The sequence below is a fragment of the Saimiri boliviensis genome, chromosome 1, assembly GCF_048565385.1.
Source record: "Saimiri boliviensis isolate mSaiBol1 chromosome 1, mSaiBol1.pri, whole genome shotgun sequence".
Taxonomy (NCBI): Eukaryota; Metazoa; Chordata; class Mammalia; order Primates; family Cebidae; genus Saimiri; species Saimiri boliviensis.
This window is the reverse complement of record NC_133449.1, coordinates 1,948,387-1,971,510: the sequence shown is the minus strand read 5'-3', so window position 1 is coordinate 1,971,510 and position 23,124 is coordinate 1,948,387. Positions and strand designations below refer to the sequence as shown.

At 46.7% G+C, this 23,124-nt stretch overlaps 1 protein-coding gene across 16 annotated transcripts in view; it reads left to right on the top strand.

The window, feature by feature from the left end:
- The window catches only part of MYT1L (myelin transcription factor 1 like), a 548,393-nt gene that overhangs the window by 160,331 nt on the left and 364,938 nt on the right, over nucleotides 1-23,124 (top strand). Inside the window, exon 1 of one of the 16 annotated variants that reach the window (XM_074393459.1) lies at nucleotides 7,632-23,124. This exon is cut by the window's right edge and continues 36,307 nt beyond it. The exons of the other annotated variants lie outside the window; for them this stretch is intronic. The gene's annotated coding sequence lies outside the window, so the exon portion shown is untranslated. Of the gene's footprint in view, nucleotides 1-7,631 lie in introns of those variants that run through there. 16 annotated transcript variants of the gene reach the window in all.

The window sequence follows — 23,124 nt, the reverse complement described above, 5'->3', positions numbered from 1 at the left end:
GAGTTCTGTCTGTAAAAGAGCACATATGCCGAGGGAAGCGTCTTCCTGGAAGGCTGAGTGATGCCGGTCAGCAGTCTGTGGGGCAGACCACACAACTGAGTGAGGTGGGATTCCACTCAGCCTGTTCCCCCCAAACCCTCTGCAAATATAAGACAAAAACATAAACATACGGATTTTTAAAAACAGAGAGAACGTGGAGAATAAAATACCAACCATAAAAGAGAGCGATTTCCAGTTGCAGAGGACTGGACACCACCAGCTTGATGAAAAGGTGAATGCTGAAAAAGACCTTAATATGCCATCAATTTTTTTAAAGGCTCCTTACGTTTGCCTCAGACTTTGAAAAATCATATTAGAATGTGAATGTGTATCATACGTCATTTAGCCAAAACAGAGTATTAGCTGACATTTTCCACGGAGAGGACTTGCTAGAATCTGGGTGTCTTTAAGACAGTAATCTACGTGGTAATACGTTACTGCAGAATAAGTCAAAAGAGGTGATGGAGAGAGAAGCGGCAGAAACACAGCCTGCAATGCACGCTCCTACTGCATTGCCCAACGAGCTGGGAGAGGAAAGTCTGCTAGGCCCAGGAACAGTTCAGTGTCCAGCAGAAATTTCCTAAAATGTTATAGGATGTCAGACTAGAGAACAAATCCTAATTCTTCCCCAGCATCTGCAGAGAAGTTACTCGGCTCCTTGAACCCGAGCCTGTTTCACCGTCAGTAAAATGGCCCTAAGAATTTCTTCTTCACAGAACTGTTACCAGGATTACATGTTGTAAGTGTCTGAAACACTGGATTTTGTCCTTGAAACACAGAAGATGTTTTAGAATTTCCCAGAGCTGTATGGATTTTGAAAGGAGACATGGACAGAAGTACCTGCTTCCCCTCCAGATGGCAGCTGCCCAAGTGAAGACATCACCAACTGTGTCACCTTCTCTAGGGCCTTGGGGCTGAGCATTAGAAAGGTTTGGGGTGGGTCTGGCCTCCATCATTTCTTGGAGTAAAAACTCCTGGAAAAAGGAGAGTTGCTCTCAGGTAGCAGAGGCACAACCAAGCTGGAATGCTGATTCTGGCTCTGGAGTGAAACAGGCTCAGGGCTGACCACTGTCCCCACCAGCGTCTTTTATCCAAAGCACTCGGGGTCACCGGAAGCGGCTGGAGAGCTTGGGGCCCTGAGGGCAGAGTGTGGCTTATTCGTGCTCCTGGCTTTCTGCATATCGCTTGGCATGTCTACTGTGTAGGCATCCCAAAATTATCAGGCTCAGCATGGGTGAGTCCGTTATCTTCCCGGGTAAAGCCTTGTTTTTATTTGCTCACAATTTAGAACCTGCAGTAAGTGTTATGAAGTGTGAAAGCAGAGCCAGAACTTTCCGCCTGCGCCGCAACACACCTAATGAGCGCTTTTAACGGAAGGTCAAAAGTAGTGGAAGGAATGACGTTTCGTGTTCGGCTCTGACTTGGCCCTTGACTTCCTAGCATGCTCGCGTACTGCTCTTTTCAATGAAATACGGTGCACACACTCATCACGCAACCTTCCATCGTTTTTGCCGCACATCCCTCTGACCGGCGCCTCTGGGATGCCCGTGCTTCCTCTTCCTGCCGAGCCCACACCGTTCTGCAGAGTCGCTCATAGGTCCACATGCGCCTCACCAGTCTACGCACACCAGTGCCACTCATGTGAGGTCACCTGCTTATTTGACATGCTTATTTGTTGTCATTTGTGGGTGCAAGCGAAGGGATAGAATAGCCCACATCTAAATGAAGTAAATGCCTACTTTTTAAGATAAAATGCTTTGTTAAGTGAATTATCTCAAATGTCCCATCCGTACACAGGGATATATTCTTCTGCACATTTACATAACGTATGTTTGAGTCAACTATGACATGAGATGTTATATAAAAATGGAATCGGAGAATTCTGCAGAAAAGCTGTGCTTGCTGAGCCATTTAATAAGGGTGGGGGCACAATAACAACCACAACAACAGAACACCCGGAGGAGGAGCCGCAAAGTCATGAGGATGGCGCCGCTCCAAAGGCGAGAATGCGAGTGTTCTAGAGAAGGAACGGAGGGCTGGAGAGTCTCCTCCCCAGCTGGCTCCAAGGACACCTTCTGACTTAGACAAGGACAGTTCAGACATGGGACCAGCATCAGGAAAGGCCAGAGGTTTGGGAGCAGGAAGCCGGAGGGAAGGCAGGGTGGGAATGGTGTGTTTAGGTTAAGCTCTGTAGATGGTGAGAGTCCATGGATGAGTTTAAGCAAAGAGGAGACAGGGTCTGATTTTCCAGTGTGGAGTGTGGATTGGAGGAGCTAACACCAGTGCCTGGGGGTAGGGGGCTATTGACAGAGTCCAGGAGGAGTTGTTGGGGGTCCCCAGGAGGACAGGGTATTTGGTTTGAAGACAAAGGTGTGTGTGATGGGCTTACAGGCAGCAACGCTGCGCAGATCAAGGTGGGATTCGGACATCATTATGCCCAGCAGGGAAGAAGAGAGCAAAGGCTTCACAGTACAGCTTGGAAAACATCAACAAATTTTACACTCAACCCCTCAAATCCTGGGGTTTTCATCTGTAAAACAGTGGAAATGTTCCTCACGTCATAGGGTCGTTGAGGATTCCATAAACCAGTGCTTGAAAAGCCTGCAGTGCAGAGGCTGGCAAGTCAGTGCTGGCCCTTTAAACCCTGGTTACCCTCATTATGATTCACAAAGAACCCAAGGCACACTTGCTTCGCCATACAAGAGGAAGGCAGAAGCGATCTGATTTACATCTGTGTTATGCTATTCAAATCAAAGTGCCTTCACTTCCTATGCGGCTATATAAGAAATGAAGAGGCGCTCTGAACCCATGCAGAGAGGTTTTAAGAATATTTTGTTAAAGAAAAAAGCAAGATGCAGAAGAGAAGCGAAACTATGACTTCACACACACAGACGCACACACACACATTTGCTTGTATTTGCATAAAAAAGCTAGACGGATAGACAACTAAAAGAAATGTTTGTATGTGGGGTTACTAAAGGAAACCTCAGGTTGAGAGGGCAATGTTTTCATTGTTCTTGTCCATTCATTTATTCATTTGTTTCTTTATTTTTGAATAATGTAAATGTATCTCATATTCAAAAAAGAAAGTTTAAAAGAAAAGTGAAGAGTGCTTTCCAATAACTAATCTAATGTATCCTCACCGGCCCTTTGGTTCAGGTAGAAAGGGATTATTCACGCAGTTTTACAAATGAGGAGACTGAGGATCCATAGCTCACATAACTTGACCAAGGTGGCAGCCAGTGATGACAGCTCTGGATTTGAATTCTGACTCTGAACCCCGTGCATTGCCACCCTCTCCCCTCATGATACACAATTCCGTCGGTGGAGTTTATTGATGATATAGAGACACCTTACGCAACCTAAATGTTTGGGATCAGAGAGGAGTGACAGCAGACAAACAAAATGAAACAGAACAGCGGGTGGTGGTGGAGGCGGGAGGCAGGCCACAGGAGGGTGTTTGAAGAGGGCTTCCTGTTTAACGAGGACTTACCTGAGTGACCTGTAGACAAAATGGCCATGCTGGTCCATCAGTTTGTGACTGTGGGAGGGTGAAAGGGAAGAAGAGAGAGAAGGAAGGAGGGAAGGAGAAAAAGAGGGATGCAGGCTAGGTAATTAAGAGAGGAAATAAGGAGTTGAGGAAGGAAACACATATAAGAAGTGGGAGAAATTCTCCTATCAGATTCTCTAGTTAATGGTGTATGCCTAATAAACACTATTACTTATTAATAGCTGAAGTTTTCCCCATAGCTCTCATAATATTTCATGTATGCTCTTCTTTCTAAACTTATCTAATTTAAAACTTGCTTTACAAAGTATAAAATAGAAGACTATATTATTACTTATTTACTTATTCAATAATGAAGGTCAGAATCTCAAAATTATTTTATTTTATTTTATTTTTTATTTTTTATTTTTTTATATATTTTTTTATTGCATTTTAGGTTTGGGGGTACATGTGATGAACATGCAAGATTGTTGCATAGGTACACACATGGCAGTGTGCTTTGCTGCCTTCCGTCCCCTCACCTGTATCTGTCATTTCTCCCCATGCTCTCTTCCCACCTCCTCACCCCCCGCCCCTCCCCCATTTTCCCCCAACGGACCCCAGTGTGTAGTGCTCCCCTCCCTGTGTCCATGTGTTCTCATTGTTCAACACCCGCCTATGAGCGAGAATATACGGTGTTTGATTTTCTGCTCTTGTGTCAGTTTGCTGAGAATGATGGTTTCCAGGTTCATCCATGTCCCTACAAAGGACGTGAACTCATCGTTTTTGATGGCTGCATAGTATTCCATGGTGTATATGTACCACATTTTCCCTATCCAGTCTATCATCGTTGGGCATTTGGGTTGGTTCCAGGTCTTTGCTATTGTAAACAGTGCTGCAATGAACATTCGTGTGCACGTGTCCTTGTAGTAGAATGATTTATAATCCTTTGCATATATACCCAGTAATGGGATTGCTGGGTCAAATGGGATTTCTATTTTTAGGTCCTTGAGGAATCGCCACACTGTCTTCCACAATGGTTGAATTAATTTACATTCCCACCAACAGTGTAAAAGTGTTCCTATTTCTCCACATCCTCTCCAGCATCTGTTGTTTCCCGATTTTTTAATGATCGCCATTCTAACTGGTGTGAGATGGTATCTCAATGTGGTTTTGATTTGCATTTCTCTGATGACCAGTGATGATGAGCATTTTTTCATATGTTTGTTGGCCTCCTGTATGTCTTCTTTTGTAAAGTATCTGTTCATATCCTTCGCCCATTTTTGAATGGGCTTGTTTGTTTTTTTCTTGTAGATCTGCTTTAGTTCTTTGTAAATTCTGGATATCAGCCCCTTGTCAGATGGGTAGACTGCAAAAATTTTTTCCCATTCTGTTGGTTGCCGATTCACTCTACTGACTGTTTCTTTTGCCGTGCAGAAGCTGTGGAGTTTGATTAGGTCCCATTTGTCTATTTTGGCTTTTGCCTGGATTTATTGATTTTTTGAAGAGTTTTTTGTGTCTCTATTTCCTTCAGTTCTGCTCTGATCTTAGTTATTTCCTGTCTTCTGCTAGGTTTTGAGTTTTTTTGATCTTGCTCCTCTAGCTCTTTCAATTTTGATGATAGGGTGTCAATTTTAGATCTCTCCTTTCTTCTCATGTGGGCACTCATTGTTATATATTTTCCTCTAGAGACTGCTTTAAATGTGTCCCAGAGATTCTGGTATGTTGTGTCTTCGTTCTCATTGGTTTCGAAGAACATCTTTATTTCTGCCTTCATTTCATTGTTTATCCAGTCAACATTCAAGAGCAAGTTGTTCAGTTTCCATGAAGCTGTGTGGTTCTGAGTTAGTTTCTGCATTCTGAGTTCTAACTCGATTGCACTGTGGTCTGAGAGACTGTTTGTTATGATTTCTGTTCTTTTGCATTTGCTGAGGAGTGATTTATTGCCAATCATGTGGTCAATTTTAGAGTAGGTGTGATGTGGTGCTGAGAAGAATGTATATTCTGTGGATTTGGGGTGGAGAGTTCTGTCTTGGTAGATCTTCCTCCATCCCTTTATTTTGAGTCTTTGTGTATCCTTGCATGTAAGATGGGTTTCCTGGATACAGCACACTGATGGGTTTTGGCTTTTTATCCAATTTGCCAGTCTGTGTCTTTTGATTGGGGCATTTAGCCCATTGACATTTAGGGATAGTATTGTTATGTGTGAATTTGATGCTGTCATTTTGATGCTACCTGGCTGTTTTGTTGGTTAGTTGATGCAGATTCTTGATTGTGTTGATGCTTTTTTATCATTTGGTGTGTTTTTGGAGTGGCTGGTACTGGTTGTTCCTTTATATGTGTAGAGCCTCTTTCAGGAGTTCTTGTAGAGCAGGTTTGGTGGTGATGAAATCTCTGAGTGCTTGCTTGTTCACAAAGGATTTTATTTTTCCTTCACTTATGAAGCTTAGTTTGGCTGGATAGGAGATTCTGGGTTGAAAGTTCTTTTCTTTGAGGATGTTGAATATTGGCCCCCAATCTCTTCTGGCTTGTAGGGTTTCTGCTGAGAGATCTGCTGTGAGTCTAATGGGCTTCCCTTTGTGGGTAACCCGACCTTTCTCTCTGGCTGCCCTTAGCATTTTCTCTTTCATTTCAACCCTGGTGAATCTGACGATTATGTGCCTTGGGGTTGCTCTTCTTGAGGAATATCTTTGTGGTGTTCTCTGTATTTCCTGGATTTGAATATTGGTCTGCCTTGCTAGGTTAGGGAAGTTTTCCTGGATAATATCCTGAAGAGTATTTTCCAGCTTGGATTCATTCTCTTCATCACATTCAGGTACACCTATCAGACGTAGATTAGGTCTTTTCACATAGTCCCACATTTCTTGAAGATTTTGTTCATTCCTTTTTGCGCTTTTTTCTCTGTTCTTGCCTTCTCTTTTTATTTCATTGAGTTGATCTTCGACCTCTGATATCCTTTCTTCTGCTTGGTCAATTCGGCTGTTGAAGCTTGTGCATGCTTCACGAAGTTCTCGTGTTGCGTTTTTCAGCTCCATCAATTCACTTATACTCCTCTCTATGCTGTCCATTCTCGTCAGCAGTTCGTCCAATCTTTTTTCAAGGTTCCTGTTTTCTTTGCGATGGGTTAGAACATGTTCTTTTAGCTCATTGTAGTTTCTTACTACCCACCTTCTGAAGTCTGATTCTGTCATTTCATCACCCTCCTTCTCCATCCGGTCTGGTTCCCTTGCTGGTGAGGAGTTGTGATCACTTTTAGTAGGAGAGGTGTTCTGGTTTCGGGAGTTTTCATCCTTTTTACGCTGGTTTCTTCCCATTTTTGTGGGTTTATCCACCTGTTGTCTGTCTCTGTCCCAGGGAGTTGGAGCTTTATGAGTTTCCGTTGCACTACTGCCTTTTTTGATTTTTCTTTCAGGTCTGACCCGCCCAGCCAGCGGCAGGCCTAGCCTCTGCCTGCCCGCAGGGGCTTTGCTGAGCTGCTGTGGGCTCCGCCCAGCTGCCCTGAGCTCTTCCCTGTAGTCCTTTTTATATGGGCGTAGTTAGAACTGTCTGGGCAATGGTGGCCCCGCCTCTGTTATGGCGGATTCTCTCTGTTGTGACAGGTTGCCTCGGCAACAGCAGCCTGCCTCTGTAGCGGTGGAGAGTCTCAGTAATAGCCGAAGCCCCTCCCCCACGGAGCCGGACCCTCCCGGTTCAGCTGTGCTTGGTTTGAAGGGCTCAACCCAGAGGGTTTCCAATTACTGTTTTTGTTTTCGTTGTTGTTGGGGGTGGAGGGGTGGGACCAACCGAGCCTGATCACCTGGCTCCCTGACTCCGAGTCTTTTCTTTTAAGTTGAACGACCCCGCGTTCCGGTCGCTTGTTGAAAAGGCGCCGGGATCTCCCGTGCTGCGACTCACGGAGTCGGCTGGAACTGCGGCGCCGGCTCCTGGCGGATTTTTTGCCTAGGAATCTCCTGGCCTGACTCGCTATTTCAGATGAATGGGCTATTCTGCTGTCTCAAGGCTCTGCTCGCCAGCTAAGAGGGCTCCCAGACCAGTGGCTTTTGTACGGAGAACCGCAGCAACAGGGAGTGGTCACAGCAGCCGGGCGGGCGGAATCAGCCCCGCAGGGGCCAAAACAGCCGCACCGGCTGGGACTGCGACGCTGGCGACCCCTCTGCCTGGGTATCTCCTGGTCTGTGGGCAATAAGAGTTCGTCTGGAAATGCGGCGTCCACTCACCCTCTGCACTTTCACTGGGAGCTGAAGTCCTGAGCTGTTCTTAGGTAGCCATCTTCCCAGCATTCCCCTCAAAATTATTTTAAAAGATATTTTTGAAATAGCTGTGAGGTGACAAAGTGAGAAAACAGCAGTGAGTGTGGGAGAAATTCTTTAGAATAATAAAGGAAAACACTATTTTATATCTTAGTTGTGCTTATACATTGAAACAGCTATAAAGAACGTATGGACAATGGGTAAATGTGAATATTTCTAATATTCTGTATGTTTTATGATATGATTTAAATCATATTAACTTTTCTGTTGAAGTTACACATGGATTATACAAGAGAATGTGTTTTTTTCTTAGAAAGTAAATGTTGACGTATTTAGGTATGAGCTTGCCATGATGTCTGTGAGGTTCAGGAAAATGTGTGTGTGGCGTGTGGATGTCTGTGTGTACCTGTGTGTGTGTGTGTGTGTGTGTGTGTGTGTGTGTGTGGATGTGTGGTGTATGGATGTCTGTGTGCACCTGTGTGTGTGTGTGTGTGTGTGTCTGAGTATGTGTGTATATGTGGGTGTGGTGTGTGGATGTCTGTGTGCACCTGTGCGTGTGTGTATGTCTGAGTATGTGTGTGTGTATGTGTGTGTGTGGTGTGTGGATGTCCATGTATGTGTGTGGCTCGTGTGGATGTCTCTGTGTGTGTGTATGGCATGTGGATGTGTGCACCTATATGTGTGTGTGTATGTGCTTGTGTGTATGGCGTGCAGACATCTGTGCGTGCCTGTGTGTGTTTGTGTGTGTGGCATGTGGATGTCTGTGTGTGTGTGTGTAATTGGTTTGTGTACCCCACCTCTACTTGGTGTCTAATATGGACAAAGTTACAAGGTAACCTTACTGCATCCATTTTCTTAGAGACTTATTTTAAACTGTCAGAGGTAAATCATATAACTCGAAATCTCCTTTCCAACCTAAGGAAAGACAAATTGTCTTTGGCTGGGGAAGTCTGTGAGCTCTACTTCTGGTGCCCCAGGAGAGCCCACGCAGGTCCCCCTTCCAGCAGAAGCTCATCTGGGAGAGCAGCTGGCCGGCCTCAACTGCCCCTTATTTCCAGGCTGGGAGGAAAAAGTCACAGCAAATGGAGAGTTTTCTAAGCCAGAGGGTTTGTTGGTGAACATTGAGTGCTGTTCTTTCCCCCATCACGGTGCATTTACCCGTTTTGTGTCCTTCTCATGAAAACAAAATGTCTAAAGGACGCTCAGCTTAAAAACGTGTATGCATGGAATGCAGGTGTGAAGGCTGGGGATACGGGGAGGCTCTGTTGCTGAGCAACGGTGTGTGTGTGTGCGCTTCTGAAAACCACGTCTGTTGATGGCACGTGTCCTCCTTTCACATGCCCTGAAAGCACTTTGCAGAACGTCAAAAGTTTATGCAGATGGTGTTTCTTCCAAGTCATTCCCACACAGAAAATAAAAAGGATAGTTGGTCAACTGGCCATCTGGGGTGGCTACTCTATGTGAGGCATCGTGCTAGGTCTTGAAAAGTAACCAAAAAATAAGAGCCAGTGTTAACGCCCTCCTCAGTTACTTGGAAGTCAGAGGTTTGGGAAACTCGGTCAGCTTGGACCCACCCTGATTAAGCAGCAAAAAGATGTCCCGATACCCACATATGTTGTTGAGAGTCGTGCGAGCCACCCTTTTCCAAACAGGATGCGTAAAACATGGCGTTGGGTACCAACAGAATGAAACACAAATGGCAGCAGGAAGTGAAAAGTTCCCAGAGAAGCTTTGAAAGACCTAAGGAGGTTAAACCACAGGAAGGAAGAAAGGAAGAAACGGAGAGAGGAGGAGAGTGCAAAAGACACATGATATGGGCATAACTATCAGAAAAAAACAAAATAGAAAACAAAATCCAAACGCCTGTTCACCTACATGACCTCGAACCCTCCAGAAGCTTCACTGTGTCACCACACTCAGACTATCTGAATTAGCCCAAGTTTATCAAAAACAGTTCAATTACATACACTATTTTTGTTTAATATCCATAAGAAATTAAATTTATATACATTATATCTATTATTTTAAATTATAAAAATATCTGGATTGCTGTAGGGGATGATGTTGAAGTCATTTTTTGCTACATGAAACATGCATCAATAAGAATTATGAGGTAAAAAAATTATTTCTCTCAATGAAAAAGAGAAGCAAGAAGTTAGCTGTTTTCTGACAGACATAAGATGTGTACCTGGTCCCATTTCACCTTTGCCGTGGACCAGCGACAGTTTCCCAGACACGCTGAGGCAAAGGCTCCTTTCAGAACTTCCCACACCACAGAAAGCCAAAGCCCTTTTGTTGGTGTTTTGCTTCTTACTTAATTGCAGCTAGTGTCAGGTGACATAAATTCTATTTCCTTGATAAATCTTCAGAATGCCTCATCACAGATCTGCAACTGATGGTTTGCTCTTACAGAAAATGTGAGTAAGTGTAAGTGAGGCAGGAAGGAGCAGAGTTGGCATCTGAGCTAACGGGGTGGTAATCAAAGCCCATCTCAGGTCTTGAATGGAGATCTCCATGTAGAAAGAAAAGCAAGGCTGGGGATTCTGATGGACGTGGTCCCAGGACCATTCTTTGAGGAACACTCATTTGGGGTCAGGTGGTCCTGCTGGTAGCTTCAGAAGCAGGTGTGCGTGGTGGGGTTTATGCTGAAGGTACACCCGCTTAGCCAGGTTTAACTTCTGTGGTCTACCTGGAGCTCTGCTCTTCATTCGAGACCTAACAGGGTGGTCATGAAGGCCCCCACTGCTACCTTTATCAAAGCTCACGGTAAATTGATTTGCTACCTTTCCAAGGTCATAGGGTTACAAATCGAAGGGTCACAGGGTGGCAGAGCAAGTTACTGTGAGCACTGATAAAAGTAGACGTGCAAACGGCCGCCTGAGAGCAACAGAACGTCTCCGACACCTGTAAACATGGCCGGGCTCTGAACTAGTCGGAATAGACTAGGCTGTTCAAAACGTGATTTCAGAAATGAACTCAGAAAGCAGGGCCCTGACGAAGTTTACTGTTTGCTCGTGTCACCACCGAACGCCGGCTGGGCAGACACTTCAGTGTATGGCTCTGCCCTGTGGAATCAGAGCCTTCCAGAAATTAGCGGGGCCATGAAACCCCTGCGGGATGCTTCAGGCCAAGCCACAGTGTTCCCTTAGAGTCAGATCCAGACCCCGATCCACTGCCCGGGGAAACTGGGAGGCACAGGCGTCCTGTGTGTCCAGGAAGAGGGGCTATCTGGACGTGGGCAGAGCCTCAGCACCCCCGCCCTCCCCGGGTGGAGGGCTCACTGCTGTGGACCGTGGGCACCGCCTGCATTCCCGCCCCAGCTCCTTCTCTGCGAATGGTGGGCACCATCTGCATTCTCACCCAACCCACTTCCCGTGTTCTAACTTGGTTCTGTTGCTAATATCATCTGGTGCTCCACGCGGGTCTGCCTTCAGGGAGGACTCTGGTGAGCTGGCTGGTCGGAGCTGAGCTTGGGGGTGTCCAAATTCATTTGTGTTTCCTGCAGAGATGAGCGGACTGACTTCTTGCCAGAAACACGGGTCTGTGAAATTGGAGCCTGGCTAAGCAAGTCTATCCCACCAAGTGCACCTGCTTCTGAAACTACTGGGAGGATCACCTGGCTCCAAGCCAGTGTAGGAAGATCAGTTCTGGGACCACTTCCATTAGACCCCCAACCTCGCTTTCCGTTCTTCATGGAACTCTGGTCTCCATTCGAGACATAAGGTAGCAGAATGTCTAGTGTAGGGCCTAGGTATACGAGGGATGGCAGGGGTGGGGGGATTGGGAAGGGATAACATTAGGAGAATTACCTAATGTAGAAGACGGGGGGATGGACGCAGCAAACCACCATGGCACGTGTATACCTGTGTAACAAACCTGCGCATTCTGCACATGTACCCCAGAACTTAAAGTATAATTTTTAAAAAAAGAAAGAGAAAAAAAAATAGTACAGAAAAAATTTTAATAGATACCCCACAAATTCATATGCACATGAAAGCAGAGCTCCTGCCCTAAGTGACAGTGTGTTCACTGAGCTGATGTGTCCACCTCAGAGGCTCCTGGGAGCTGTCATCCCCAGCACTGTCCTGCTCTGTTGCCACATGGCCGGGTTCTTTGTCTTTATTGTTTCATTTAATTTTGTCAACTGAGCCCTGGCAAATATAATGACACATGCTTCTCGTTTCAAGTTATTTTTGGTATTTTTTGCTTCTTACCATTTTACAACAAAATGATTCAAATAGGCACAAGTGGGGCGGAGCCCCCAGGGCACCTCCTCAGGCTCCTGCAGTGGTCTCCCTTGTTCCACTGACACCCGACCCTTCTTCCTCATGCAGGCATGGGTCACTCTGAAGCAAATCCAAGTGAGTATGTAATTTCAGCTAGAAATAATTCAGCATAAATTCCTAAAAAAATACTTCTTTTTGTAAAAACATAACCACCCATCAAACCTTACAAAAAAGTCTTAATGTTATCAGATATCCAAGCAGGGTTCACACTTCCAGTATGGTCTCACACATGTATTAATGCGGTTTGGTTTTCTTTTGTTTGTTTGTTTTTTGAGACAGAGTCTTGCTCTGTTGGCCAGGCTGGAGTGCAGTGGCGCGATCTTGGCTCACTGCAACCTCCGCCTCCCAGGTTCAAGCTATTCTCATGCCTCAGCCTCCCAAGTAGCTGGAACTACAGGCATGTGCCACCATGCCTGGCTAATTTTTGTTTTTTGGGGTTTTTTTGTTTTGTTTTGTTTTGTTTTTTTAAGTAGAGATGGGATTTCGCCATGTTGGCCAGGATGGTCTCAAACTCCTGACCTCAAATGATCCACCTGCCTTGGCCTCCCAAAGTGCTGGGATTACACACGTGAGCCACCACTCCTGGCCCACTTTGTTTGTTTCTGAATTGGCATCTTACCAAGGTGTGTATTGAATCCTCTTTTTCGGGCTACATACCCTGTCCCTCCTTCTCCTCCCTGCCTTACCTCTTATGACTTATTTCTTGAATAAACTGGGCAGAGGGACCCAGTCTGTGTTTTCCTGAGGTCACTTCTTTGGTGCCATTTCACAGGTTCCTTGGGCCTCCGAGCCTCCCGCATGCTGGTGTCAGTGCAGACGCCTAAGCCGCCACAGTTGTGACCTTGTGGCACCCTCCAGGGGAGGTGGCGTATGATGTCTGGTTACCCGCCATTCTGCAGCCTGACAGCTGGCAGGTGGGGACCCGTGATGCTCAGGTTGTCAGCCTGACCAGCCTATTCGGAAGTGTCCCCTCAACCTTCTCACCGCATGGTTTTAGGGCCAATGATGCCCAAGGCCTGGATCCACCATTTCTCCAGGGTTATAGGTGATAGCCTACCATTCTTTGTTGCTTGGAGGACGTCTCTACTGAAAACGTTCCCTCATCAACCATTTGGTTCCTGGTTGATGCAGAGACCAGATTACTTTGATTGTGCCTGTTGTGCAAAAATCAAACTAAATGTTTTTCTCACTTTACCGCTTTTTCAAATAAGGCTATTTTTTTCTTCCAATGAGAAATAGCAACATTAAAATGTGAACAGACATGTGCTGAAGCAAAAATGTGGTATCTCCTGAGCTTTTGTTTTCGTTTGCGAAGCCTGCATGGGCTTTCTGTGCACATGATGCTCATGGTGATGAAAGTCAGAACTAACACAGAGTGCCGAAGGTGCTCGCGTACTGTGCGAAGGCACAGCTATTACCTCACTTAACCTTCTCAGTAACCCCGTGGGGTCCACACTGTGATCACCCTCGTCTGCCGATGGGGAAACTGAGGCACCGAGAGACGTGGGTTTCCTGTCCCCCACGCCACACCGCTGTTATGTGACAGACCTGGGTGCTCTGGCAGAATGTCCAGTCTGGAGCCGCAGCCCAGCCTCTGAGCACGTGAGGCTTCTGAACACACGCAGGGCCTACTGTGTGTTTATGAGGGTTAGTGAGAGAGAGAAGAGAGAGCTGCAAACAGAGGAACCCTCCCAAGGAAGTGCACGGCATCAACAATTTGATATGAAGGTACTAGGCAAGGTAATAGCACAGGGCTTTTCAAGGTCATCTGCTTGGTTAGCTGGGCTGAAAGTTGCCAAGGGTTTTAACGGTCAGAAGTTGCTAATGGCCTTCCTGTCCTTTGAAGAGATGTTTAATTCTCCGGGGGCACCCAGGGGGCTGCATGCCCACTCGCTAAGGCAGCTCCCAGGCTCGCACTGGCTGCCTCCTGGTCAGCCTGTGGGTGAAGAGGGTGCTGGCCCGAAGGTGACCTGTGCTCAGCAGCGAGGTCCTCCCCAGCATCTGGGGGTGGGGAGAGAAAGCCAGGAGAGATCCTGCACCACACCCAGTATGTGTCAGTTAAGGGAGTTTCCAGAGCTTTTGGTTGAGCCCCTCTCACCTCCATTTAATGCACATCTGTGCACCCAGCTAAAACACGCATGTGCAGGGTAGGAGAGGGTCTATTCAGCATTGCCACCTAACAGTTTTGAGGATCCTGAAGAGACCATGAATACTGAGCCCTTGACCCCACTTCCAAGTCAGCGGATCCCATGTGGATTCAATAAGGATTGCCAAGTTCGCTACCTCCCTTCTTCATTGGCACCGGCTAAAAAGCAGGTCCGTCATCATCACCCCAAAAGCCCCCCGGTTTTACCAGGTATTTTCCCGGGAGTCTCAGGAGCTCCCAAGTGTCCTGCGACACCTGATTGCTACAGTGACGTTCAGGTAGAGGATGTGAGGCGGGGGCAGGTGGGAAGCTGCCAGGATGCAATGAGTTTTCTATGTGTTCCATTAGACTTCTCTACGCATGCTGCAGGTGTGCCATAACACCGATCCTGAGACAAGGCACACAGCTAGGTGCCCTGTGGATAAGCGTGCATATGGCATGAGGCCCTGGAGCCCTTTGGCAGTAAATACCAACATCCCCCCACCCCATGCAGCCCTTCCCTGGAGCAGAGGCTCTGGGTCTGCCTGTCGGTGGAAGACACATGTCATCACGGACCACTGCCTCTGCTTGCTTTATCATCCATGTTGATATCAAGGTCTTTATGTCCAGCTTCAAGTGTGTGTGTGTGCTTGAATGTTTGCACATCCATATGTGCCAGTGTGTTCCTGCATGTCCACCTATGCACACGTGTGTGTGTGTGTGTGTGTGTGTGTGTGTGTGTGTACATGCAGTGGGAGGAGCGAGGGGAGCAGGCCCATGACTGAATAAAGAGCCGCATGCTGTTATGAATTGCATTTTGACCCAGGACAGTGACCAGCCCTAGCTGAAGGTTTCTGCTTTTAGTCACTGAAGCGCAGAGAAGAAAGGAGCGATCTCCCGGTGCATGCCTGGGACAGGCCCCTGCCGGCTCTGTCAGGCGCAGCCCCGGAATGACAGCCTGGAACATGCAAATTACTGCCGAGGTGACTGCGTGCCAAACACACGTTTCACACTCCCCGGGAGTCTGCCAAACCTTTCCTTGCAGATTTTTTTCTAGGAAACAATGGCAGGGAATCAGAGAATTTCTTTCTCCTTCTTCTTCTTTAAAAAAGAATCTGCCTATGGAAGGCCAAGGCATGTATAAAGTGGGTCTAACTGATATTGCTTCAGAGCCCACTGGCTGCACACGCCATGTGGTCGGGGTGTCTGCACGTGGCCCCTGGCTTGCGGGGTTATGCAATTGTGAAAAAGGGTAGAGAAAATGAGGCTTGAACCCATCTGGAAGGGAAACTGAGTCTCCAGAAGGAGCACTGCTGAAGAAAAGAGTGGAAAGGGCAAGAGGACCAGGAAAGGAGAAAGGAGCCAGGAGAGAAGCTCCCCGCGGGGCACACGCCCGACCTAGATCTGCACTCACTGCTGCTAGGCCTCCGCGGAGTCTGGCTCTGTGGACCCACTGTCTGCTATGAAAGTTTAGCGACATGAGATTGGATCTACCCTTTGAGAGATGCTGACTGCTACACCCAAAAGCCCCAAGACCTGCCAGTATGATGCAGTCTCAGCGTGGAGAAGTATTTCTATAGCAACAGACGTTGTCCTTTAAAATTAAATGTGAACAAAGCAAACCATGCATATCCTGTAAAAGAAGCAGATGAATGCATAGGGAGGGAACCAATGGCAGTTTGCTCCAGTGGAAGGTCCAGGAGGTGCGCCTCTGCATCTCATCTCCTGCCTTTCCTCATATGCTCAGCACAGGGATCACCTGCCTTTCTCACTGGCCTCTGACATAGGTAGTACAAATCACTGCACTTCGTGAAAATTGCGGGAATATTAAAACAGTAACCACTGAACCTGAACTAATCACCTCTGCCTTTCCCCTAAAAGTAACAAAACAATCTCCAGAATAATAAAATATTATTAAGTAGTTATTTTATGAAAGTCTAGTCCACAGACATAAGTTCGCTTAATTACTTGGTAAAATTATGGAGTGCCTGATATGTCCTTGTTAAACTAATGAGGCAAAGTTATGAGGAATAATAACACCTTGCATCTATATGTACCATTTTTACAGTGCTTTCACATAGATTATATGATTTCATTATGTTTTAAAGGCTGAGATAAAACTTAAAACTAGTAATTATTCTTACAATTTTAGATAGCAGGTTCGCTGATCCACTTCATTGTTTTATTTTATAAAAATGTACTCTGTGCTTCTAAATGAGTAACAAGTCATTCAAACTGTGATATCACCAGCATTTCAGCAGGCCATGTATTTTGCCAAACCCGTTGTAACATGATCAAAACTCCATTGTATATAAATGGGCTGAATGAAATGTTGGGATTGTCCCCCAAACTGATAGAAACAAATGGAAAACGGAAACAGGTTTTTGTTTTGTTTTGTTTTGTTTGAGAGAGGGTCTCGCTCTGTCACCCAGGCTGGAGTGCAGTGGTGCGATCTCGGCTCATTACAGCGTCTGCCTCCTGGGTTCAAGTGATTCTCCTCCCTCAGCCTCCCGAGTAGCTGGGATTACAGGCTCACACCACCATGCCCAGTTATTTTTCTGTATTTTTATAGAGACTGGTTTCACTGTGCTGGCCAGGCTGTCTTGAACTCCTGACCTTGTGATCCTCATAACTTGGCCTCCCAAATTGCTGGGATTACAGGTGTGAGCCACTGCACCCAGCCTAACAGTTTTGTTTTCTAAAGAAACCTTGGCAGGGTCCAATCAAAACCAGTATGTTTTTCCTCCATCTCCCTCAAGACCCCCCGATGACCCTGCTGTCTCGGCGTAGCTCTGCAATGGCCACTTTGCTCTGTTCTGAGAGGGTCCCCTCTTGTGATGCCAGACGTCCGTGGGGCCCTGGAGGCCATTGCCCCTGAAACCATGAGTCTGAGGTTCAGCAGAGAGTGCTGCCTCCTTCCACCCCCCACCTTTGCCAACATAAGCATAGATATAAAAAACAGAAGGCCAGCATTCTTCTCTGGTAAGGGCAAAGACCCGTCAATGGCATCAATGAATTGAGCACAATAAACATCGAATCCACATATTTAATTTTCAAACTGGACTTTTTCACATTTGCTTATGAGAAAGGAATAAGCTAAAATTCAGTAAACACGTTCGACAGCATGTGGCCGGTCAGTGCCTTGCACTCTCTCGCCACTGAGGATATAGCTGGCGGCTACATCAACTTGAAGACACGCTCTCTGTTCTCCCTGTTGGCGGCTGCCACCTGGGCTACTGTTTAATACAGTTATAGCTCCTAGAAGAAACTGACTCCTCAGCAGCCTTGCCTTGAGGTTAGAACTAAAAGTGGAAGAGGTCACTGGAAGATAAATAGGTTTCCGATAAGCAAGTGAATGTCCCTGAGTCCATGAGCTCTAATGCAGCCTCCTCCTACCACTGCTTCCCAGCCAGGCTATTCATCTTTTAGTCTTTTAACAATATTAATAGGTTTTCATATGCACTTTACAAACTCATGTTATACTAGGAAGAACACATTTAAGGTACCAATGGCTTTTTAAGATGTATTTATCCACCTGCATTTATCTATTCTGCAGCAGAGAGGGCATAGTGATTTTCTGTATACACTTGGTGATCCCGATGCTAGAATGAGATCCCATCTCCTTTTCGGACCTGACTGAGTGGGGCTTAGCGAGCTGAGTCACAGGGTTGGAGTTGCACGCACAGCAAATCATGGAAGATGGTTTTGAATGTCCAGATGCCTGGAACCAGCACTCGTGACAGGAGTACACAGTGGTGCGGATGGCTCTGTGGTGAAAGATGATGTGAAAATTTAAAAAGTTGGTGTTAGAGGTTCCAGGCTCCCCCCGGCACGGTGGGTGTAGCAATGCCTTGGGTCATCAGCAGAAAGTAACCTTTTTTCTGGGCATCCCATTTAGCAAGCCATAAATCTTGTAAGTGAAGGTAACATATTGCCGTGGAGAGACTGAAGGTTTTAGATTCAGCAAAACCTGGGTTCAAATCTCGACTCCAGGTCACACTGGTTGGAACAAGTTTGACTTCGTGAATGAGCGTTGTGCGGAGAACAGATGAGATCACATACATCATAGTTTTGGTCTGGTGCCTGACACCTAATAGACCACCAGGAAATTATACGTATTAATAGAAAAATATTGTCATCTTACATGGCTTATATTAAAAACTAGGATTTCAGGAAGATGGTTGGCTCCTGCCTGCAGGTTGGGAAAGGCAGAGACCGTGAGCCGGCTTCCCTGAGTCCCACCTGTGCTTCCCGGGAGCCACTTTGGACACTGTAGCTATTTGGTGATTCCAACACAGAAGTGTTCAAATTTACCAACTATAAATATTTGGTCCAACACTTTTAGGAGAAAAGTTTTTCTGTGGTAACCAAGATGAAGTTGATGTTTTTAAATTTACCGATTATGAAAATTCAGTCTAACACTTTTAGAAGAAAAGTTTTTCTGTGGTAACCCCTATGGATTTAACTCTAGCATTGTTTTAAAAAAACTCTTCCATTCAGGAGCACGTGTGCAGGTTTGTTACCGCGTCATGGGGGTCTGTTGTACAGATTATTTCATCACCCAGGCACGAAGTCCAGCACCTTAATTACTTTTCCTGCTTCTCTCCCTCCTATCACCCTCCACCCTCAGGAAGGCCTCAGTGTCCTTTATTCCCTTCTGCGCGTCTGTGTATTGTCATCATTCAAATGCCACTTATACATGAGAACATGCGGTATTTGGTTTTCTGTTCCTGCATTAGTTTGCTAAAGATAATGGCCTCCAGCTCCATCCATGTTTCTGCAAAGAACGTGAACTCATTCTTTTTCATGGCTGCATAGCATTCCGTGGTGTATCTGTACCACATTTCCTCTTATCCATTCTACAGTTGATGGGCATCTAGGTTGATTGTGTGTCTTTGCTATTGTGAATGGTGCAGTAGTGAACAGACTCTGCAATCTATTCTTTAGGTAATCAATGCCTCATTAATTTTAGATGTCACCACAGGCTGGTTTTAAGTTTCCTAGTTATTGAGTTAATCTTCATCATCTAAGTATCATGTAGGTAAAGTAGCTCACCCAACAGATGGTGAGAGGGTTTCAAACCCTGGGACTGAGAAACCTATGAGTTAGGAAGGTCTTTTTCCTCCCCCATCTTGTTAGGCATCAGCTCTCCCAGTGCGAACAGGAATGGAGAGCAGAGATGTAAACCTCAGATGGAAGAGTCACCAATCTTCAAAACTCCCACGGAGCGCATTAGGAAGACAAAACGTTCACAGCCGACAGAGGCTCCAGAGCCAGCCCCTTGGGCAGCACCACCTGCCATCTGCCCAGAGGCCCTCTTGCATCTCTTCCATGCTCACCCTCCTGTCCAGCCCTGTCCCTCCTGGCAGTATTCCACCAGCACCCTCCTCGGCACCTCTAACAAGCTGCACCCGGGGGGTCCTCCGTGTTCCCCCGCTCCGCCCCCTTCCCTGCCCCTTCATCCTCCCTTCAGCCACCCGGACACCAGCTGCTGGGGAGCCCCCCATGCTCTCTCATGGAAACCCACTCAGAGTCTTCCTTTCATTTCTCCACACCAGCCTCCTGTCAGCCAGCTTGCTGGAATACAGACTCAATATAAACAACTCACTAGCATCACTAGTTGAGTTTCTAATTTCCAAACCCAATCGATATTTTAAAATTAATTTTGATGGGCTTCCAAACCACACCTGACACCATCGATCCCTTAGTAAATATTTTCCGCTTCCTCACGTGCCAGCTCCTGGCTTCCTCCTCTCCCCGCGTCGGCCCGGCGCCCCCACCAGTGATTCTCATCCAGCCTCAAGTCTGAACGACCCCCTGCGTGTGTGGAGAGGGACTCCAGCCCAGAACCCCCAGCTCTGACTGCTTGGGCAAAGCCCCCGGTGGTATCTGTTTCCCCACATCTTACGGCTATATTCCTGAGACATCTCACATGCAGCACCCGAGCCTGGCCATCCCCCTCCTTCTGAGGGCTGCCTCCTTCTTGCATTCTTCATTTGTGTTTGTTTTTTCAGACAGGGTCTTGTTCCCAGTTGCAGGCTCCTTCCCCCTGTCACAAGGCATCCTCCCACCTCAGCTTCCTGAGCAGCTGGGGCTATAGCTGCACACCACAGCATCTGGCTAATTTTTTAAATCTTTAGTACAGACGGAGTCTCACTATGTTTTCTAGCCTGGTCTTGAACACCTGGCCTCAAGTGATCCTCCCACCTCAGCCTCCCAAAGTGCTGGGATTACAGGTATGAGCCACAATGCCTCCCCTCTTGCATTTGTTAGCTCACTGGCATCAGTATCACTACCGGTATAAAAGCCGGGCTCACAGGAATGTCTATGCCCCTTGTTCAGTAGATGGCCGTGTGCTTCTGAAATCAATTTCTAAACATCTCCCCCTCCACCCCTCACCAGCGCTGATTCACACCCATCATCACTGACTTGGACTCCTCCAAGGAACTCCTAATCAAGATAGCTTGTATAATAATCTACATAACTCTTAACTTATCCAGCGCAACCCTCTGCTTAAACCCTTCCAGCGCCTTCCCATCACTGATGGAATCGGATTTGTTCACATGTCCAAGACCTGTGAGTATCAGGCCGCACTCTGCTGCAGCTTGACACCATGCACGGGACTCAGCTAGTCGGGTCGCCTCTGAAGACACCTGGTGCCAGGCCCTGCACCTGCTTCCTGTCCTCTGCACGGGATGACATTGTTCCATTCACGCTGCCATGAACCACATCATCGTTCCATTCACGCTGCCATGAACCACAGTCATCTCCAGTGGCCCTGGCCATCTGTGTGTCTGACCCCGCCCCTTCCCCAGACTGAGTTTGGGGATCAGAGTAACTGGCCTGGCACCTACAGTAGTCTCCCCTTGTGTCTGGTTCCTTTTCGAGGTTTCAACTACTCACCGTCAACCCCAGTTCAAGAATGCCGAATGAAAAGTCCAGAAACAAACAGTCCATAAGTTTTGAATTGTGCTCCATCCTGAGGAGCATGCGAAAGTCTGGCACCTTCCCGCTCCGTTCTGCTCCAGAGAAATTGTTCCCTTGCCCCGCCTGTGCCCGCTCTGAGGGCTGCCCAGCTGTTAGGACCTAGTGGCGTCCAGGTGATCAGATCAGTCATGGCGTCACAGCACTTGTGTTCAAATCATCCTTATTTGACTTTATAATGGCCGCACGGCACAAGAATGGTGATGCTGGCATATTATTATAGTTGTGCCATTTATTTATTTGTTTGTTTGTTTGTTTTTGAGATGGAATCTTGCTCTTGCACCCAGGCTGAAGGGCAATGGTGCGATCTTGGCTCGCTGTAACCTTCGACTCACCTCCCGGATTTAAGTGATTCTCCTGCCTCAGCCTCCTGAGCAGCTGGGATTACAGGCGTGCGCCACCACATCTGGCTAATTTTTGTACTTTTTTAATAGAGACGGCATTTCACCATGTTGGTCAGGCTGGTCTCACTCCTGACCTCGTGATCTGCCCACCTTGGCCTCCCAAGGTGCTGGGATTACAGGTGTGAGCCACCTCACCAGGCTGCTATTTTAATTTTTAATTTTTATTTATTTATTTGTTTGAATGTGAGTCTTAGTCTGTCACCCAGGCTGGAGTCCGGTAATGAGATCTCAGCTCACTGCAACCTCTGCCTCCTGGGTTCAAGTGATTCTCTGCTTCAGCCTCCCAAGTAGCTGGGATTACAGGCACCTGACACCACGTCTGGCTAATTTTTTGTATTTTTAGTAGAGACGGTTTCACCATGTTGGGCAGGGTGGTCTCAAACTCCTGACCTCAGGTGATGCACCCACCTCAGCCTCCCAACCTGCTGGGATTACAAGCAAGAGCCACTGTGCCCGGCCTATAGTCGTGCTATTTTCTCCCTTTTCATTAGTTATTGTTGTGAATCTTTTACTGTGCCTAATTTATAAATTAAACTTTATCCTAGGTATATATATGTGAGACAAGCAGTGCAGATATGCTGTGGTACTATCAGAGAGTTTATGCATCCACTGGGGGGCTTGGCGTGTATCCCCCATGAACAAGAGGGGCTGATGTATTTCAAGTGTCATGTTGTGCCTTCTGTAGTATTTTACTGGCTATTGTTCAATGCTGGACTGAAAGCTTCTTCAGGTGTGGAATGAATCCAATGTTTATCTTTGACCCCTGATGTCTGTGAGGCAAGCCGCATGCGCCGGACATCATCATCCTGAAAGTGCTCTCACGGTGTGGACGTGGGGATGAGGGACCAGTTCCCTCCCCGGCTGCCTTTCTTCGCAGTAAGCTGCGGGCACTTACTGACTGACTGTAGATTCTGTTTCCCTCCTCCCGTCCTACTCAAGAGAGGAGTCCAACATTCATAAAAGCAGGGTCTCCTCTCAAGTGCTTTATAGCGCCACAGAAAAATCTTAATGTTTTTTAAGCCACGGTGTTTTAGGCACTGAGAATTTACTAAGAGACTCTAAAGCTGGTCAAGTTATAACTTCTTCCTTTCAACATCTTCAAAGAGTGGATTTCTACCAGTTGTCTTGGCACAGGCTCCAAGTTTTTACTTTCATTTTACTTACTTCGAGAGTGTAAAGAGGTGCTTAATATAGCATTTTCTTCTCTCCTAAACCTTTACATCCTGAATGACAGTTTTCCTCAGAGCCAGCCCTGAAATTTCTGTGTCTTTTTCCATTCTTTCTTCTTCCCTCCGTCTCTCTCTCCCTCTCTCCTTTTCTTCTTCCCTTCATCCCTCTCTTCCTTCCTTTGTCCTTCCGTCCCTCCGTCCCTCCTGCCCTGCCTTCCTCCCTTCCCCTTCCCCTTCCCCTTCACTCCCTCTCTTTCTCCTTTTCTCCTTTCCTTCCACCTGCTCTCTTCTTTAAGAGCATACCCTTCACATCAAAAAACTAGTTGTATGTTTTGAATCTTTGTAGAAAAAATAGGACCCAAAGTGTTGAGCCATCAGGA